Source organism: Setaria italica, chromosome II (genome assembly GCF_000263155.2).
Source record: "Setaria italica strain Yugu1 chromosome II, Setaria_italica_v2.0, whole genome shotgun sequence".
In the NCBI taxonomy this organism is placed as follows: Eukaryota; Viridiplantae; Streptophyta; class Magnoliopsida; order Poales; family Poaceae; genus Setaria; species Setaria italica.
Window position 1 is genome coordinate 37672084 of NC_028451.1, and position 4013 is coordinate 37676096.

Sequence of the window (4013 nt, forward strand, 5' to 3'; positions counted from 1 at the left end):
CAAGTAGTGCGTTCAGCAAGGCAAAGGGTTAAACTTCCCGGAAACCCCAAATTGCTAATCCCTCCACCCACACCCTCGCCGGCTTCCACCGCTAGTCGCTCCACCCACCACCCAGTCAATCCGCTGATGTTACCTTCTGCAACCCCTTTGTTACTTATCTATTTGTCTCCCTTTTTGTCCTCCACACCGCTTCCTTGTCTGTTCCAAGTCGGGAGTGCTCTTGGGCTAAGCCTAAACCGAGAGCCCTCTCGATTTAGTTTTTGCGTTATTTGATATTGAGGGTGTTAATATATATATTTTTAAATAAATGTGGTTAAAGATAGGAAAATTTAATTGAGAACGAATCTAAAACTATGATGACCTATATTTTGGATTGGCGAGAGTTGTAACTTTGTTTTTCTTCATTTTAATTACCACATGAGATACATTGTTCACGTTACGACGCGTTTGGTCAGTTGATTGAGCTCATCTGTCGGCACGAGCTGGTCCGGCACCCAACGACAACCGGATCGTCCAACATTTTTCTCAAAGCAAATCCATACTGCAGATCACCAAGCCTTTAGCCTTGTGATAGCACCGTGCATAATGTCATCACGACGGATGCCTCTAACCCACGACGCAAACTAAACAAAACAGATGTGGTTCAATTTTTGGATCTAAACGATCGCTGTAAGAGTCATCCCTCGCCTAACCGTGTCAACACATGCCATAACACTTCAGAGTTTGGACGCTGCCTGCCTGCCTATCCTATCGCTACAGGCGTAACAAACCAGGACGTAGTTCTCTCCTAGCTCCTCTGCTCCCACTATATTGCGAATCAAATTTGTGACCTTGGGGGCAGGTAGAAAGACATTGAAAAAACCAAGAGTAAAAATAAGATTGGGAAAGAAGTGGCGTCCAACAAAGGGATGGCTCGCCCAAAGGATAAAAATAAATTTGTTATAAACATAAATATTATAACATCATTCTTACTATCAAACAATTTAATTTTTAAAGCGAACAAATTATTCTTGTCAAACAATTTAGTATATAAAGTGAACAATATTATAACATCATGAAAAAAATAAATCTATAGATATGAATAAAATGTATACGTACGTGAATAGATAATTCAATATAGAGAACACACATGTGCATTACAAATAAATTACTCTGATACATGTAGAAGAAGATGATGTATAAATAAAAATATAAATTTTTGAAAAAAGTAAACTAATAAATAAAAAAATCAATAAACAAATAGAAAGGTGAAAATTAAAACCAAAATATAAATAAATCAATAAAACATAGAAAAGAAAAATACAAAATAAAAAATAAATGGAAAAAGGAGTAAGAATATAAATTGAAATAAAAAATGAAAAAGAAAACAAAAAATAGGAAAGAAAAAAAAAGGAAAAATATAAAATATAAAAGTTTAAAATAAAAATAGAATGAAATAAATAGAAAAAAAAATAGAAAAAAGGACGCCACTAGCATGGATGCGGTTTGCATGCAAGTAGCTCGAAAAATCCGTCCGCTATACCTAACTCACCCATGCACCTAAGTGGACCTCCACTGGTGGAACAACCAAAATTTTTATTGGGTTGATTGACTCCCGCTAGCCATCTCAACGCTTTTGGCGATAGGATGCCATCCATCACATATGCGATGCCTAGTCCCCCCGTCCCACAAACTTGATAGCTCTAATCAAGTGGTGTTATGTAAGGCTTTCGTAGCCCCTCTCTTTCTTGTTGTACGGTAGGCCTTTATGCTTTCGATCATTCAATGTGAGTTAGGTCGTGAACAATTCAAACAGTTGGATGGCCTTGGGGTCGGCGTCCTGTAGTTTGATTCTGGCAAGATTTGGCGGCGTCTGCCGGCAGGGGTGCCCGATGGAGTGAGACCTGCGGCCTCGGAGGGGAGGTCTGAGGTCGGTGGCGGTTTCTTAAAGCAGACTTAATGTTCAGGCATCTTGTCATGAAAAAAAATTGTTTGCAAGAAATTAAGCAATACTATGATTTAGTCATGGTTAGTCTTTCTAGAGTCCATCGTAAAGTCTGGATGTCAGATATGACATTATAACTAGAAACGTTAGCGTGAATTTGTTACTTTTGCATTAGATTCATTTTGGAAATAATTTCTGTTTGACAACATCAGAATAACAATTTGTTTAGTCTATTAAATGAGAGCCACATGAAGTGGACCTTAAACTGACCTACTTGCCTTAGCCCATGATGATGACGCGACAAACATGAAATACTCAGTTTGCACAAAGCCACATGGATCAAAGATGCCACTTCACTATTTTGTGATATGGCAAGCGCTCACTGCCTATGGGCGTGGCAAGTTCTTTGGTCCCTTAAGTTGGGTGCACTAAGTATATATAAAGTTTGACCGGAATTCATGTGGCTTGCTCAAACTTAAATCTTATGGGGATAAACTGATTAAGGGGGTGTTTGGATACAAGGTGCTAAACTTTAACAGTGTCACATCGGATGTTCGGATGCTAATTAGGAGAACTAAACATGAGCTAATTATAAAATTAATTGCAGAACCCTGTGCTAATTCACGAGACGAATCTATTAAGCCTAATTAATCCACCATTAGCAAATGATTACTGTAGCACCACATTGTCAAATCATGGACTAATTAGGCTTAATAGATTCGTCTCGCGAATTACACTCCAACTGTGCAATTAGTTTTGTAATTAGTCTATATTTAATACTTCTAATTAGCATCCAACATCTGATGTGACGGGTGTTAAACCTTAACAGGTTGGAGCCAAACAGGCCTTAAGTGAAATCAATACAACTTATCTAGGTCAAACAACATTACTCTTATTTTCACTATGTTTGGTCATCCATATTTTTTTTTTGCAAGCAACAATAGCTTTTGGAATCGGAATGCCTTTTGTTGCTTATATTGTTTCCTGTGATGTTGTTTATTTCAAAATGCCATCTGCATGATTGAGCTAATGGTGGATGCAGGTTTAGTGAACTTACTCTTTACTCATGGTGATTCATTGTGGCAAGCCATAGGGTACTCTATCCGCTGCTGCTATTGTTGTGGGAACCCTGTTTGGTTTCTCCTTTCTCAAGGAGATTTGCATCAACAAATATGCCATGGGACCTCCTCAGCGATGATAATAACAAGCCCTTGTTTGTTTAGGCCCAGCTTGTAACACAGGAATTTTGATCAGAATCTTAGTGTGGTCACCCTAAGAGAAGCTGCTGACCTAGTGGACTTATTTATTGTATCAGGAAATACTGCACTATAGTTGAAATGGTCAGTTTTGCAAATCATTTATAGTTCTTTAGTTTTGCTGGTACTTGCTATGCCTAGTGTCTTATGTTTCTGAATTCTGATTGCTTATATCGGCGACCACCTTTGTGCTCTCTCATCAACTTTACACACACTATTTGTTTCCTGCATTTTTCCTATGGTTCATCCAAAGACTCGTTCTTGTAAAATTCTTATGTGTTCCAATCCTTTGTTTTGCATATACATTCCTATCCTATTCCTATGTTTTTTCTATTCCTATATTTTTTGCAATCCTGCGTTCCAAAGGGGACCTCAATGTGAAAGAGTTAAGACAATTGAGTAATCACGGCTACCTATCTTGACGCGCCATGGTTACATGTTTATATAGGCCAATGGCCAACGAAACGTACGAGATATTTGTGTACAACTTGATCTCCAAGGTACTTGGTTTAAACTAACTTTATCTCTAGCTATAGCTATCCTAACCAAGTACAACAAACCTCACGCTGAGATATTTACACACATATATCTGTTACAAAGATTTGTTACAAGATGATTTTTTTTCTAACACAATGCATTCTTATGCTGTACTGCTGCTCTCTTGCCTATCACCGTGCATGTCAAGTTGGCAACAGAAATACAAATCCCCTTTTGAGTTTTGAGGGCTTGATATCCTGGGAGTCCTAGTTTATGCTTTGATTACTAGACCGAGGCCCCGTCTGGAACGGGGAATTTCATGGGAATTTCGTAGGAGTCGGTTCTGGAGGAAATAA